The following is a 1,005-nucleotide window of genomic DNA, read 5'->3' as shown; positions in this document are numbered from 1 at the left end:
TTCCGGCGACTCCAAAAAGTGATCAGCTCTTAAAAGAAGAAGCCACAAAAAACGAAACACATTTTAAATTAAAATAAAAACACTTTCTCCACCCGCCCCCATGCCAGGAGATTCAGGCGAAACCTCCTCTTTAAAAAAATTGTTTTTCTGCCAGAAATACTGTGCATTACTTTTTTTCTTTCACTTCTCTTGAGGGTTAAAATAAGATATATTTTCCCGGGAGTCATAAATACGATCTGGTGCATAGAGAAATAGCACCTCGGGAGTCCGGGCCAGCTACCACCCCCCTCCCCCTGTGGAGTACAGTAGGGCAGCAGGACTGAACACAGCATAGATAATGCTCCTCGGCTTCAATCTCTAGGGGACGCCAGTGACAGGGTGGGGGGCAGGCAGGCAGGAGGGCAGGCAGGGGCCAGGCCCCTCCGAGCAAGCGACACATGCTGGGACACGCGACGTCCGAGGGCAACCCCGGCCGGGCAGCAGGGAGCTTCCTCTAGGGTTTTCTTTTCTAATAACCGAACAAAATAAATACAAATACTTCGAAAATAAGACCGCTTCAAAAAGGAGTAGAAAAGGGCAGGGTAGGGAGACCAAAAGAAAGGAAACGAAGGAGCGCGAAGGAGCGCGGGGCGGCGGCGGAGGCCCTCGCGGCGGTCCGGGTGAGGTCGGGCGCAGAAGCGCATCCCACGTTATGTACAAGCGGACGCCAGGAAGGACTTCGACCCGGCCCAACTCTCCCGGGAATCGCCGCGCTCCGAGCAGAGGAGTCGTGGCAGCGTCAGGACGGCCACCCGGCAAGGTGCGCGGGCCGGGAGCGAGGAGGCCGCGACGCGGGAAGGGGCCTCCAGTCCGGAGCCTGCAGACGGCGCAGCGGGGCTCGCGGGGCCGGCCCGGCCGGAAGGTGGCGGCGTTAACGCGGGCGTCCGCGCGCGGCGGGCGCCTCGGCCCGGCCATGCGTCCTCGCCCTGGGCCGCGGAGTCCGAGCCGAGGCCCCGGGCCGCCCGC

Source organism: Lipotes vexillifer, unplaced genomic scaffold, assembly GCF_000442215.2.
Source record: "Lipotes vexillifer unplaced genomic scaffold, Lipotes_vexillifer_v1.1 scaffold394, whole genome shotgun sequence".
Lineage (NCBI taxonomy): Eukaryota > Metazoa > Chordata > Mammalia > Artiodactyla > Lipotidae > Lipotes > Lipotes vexillifer.
Note: the sequence above shows the minus strand (reverse complement) of the source record.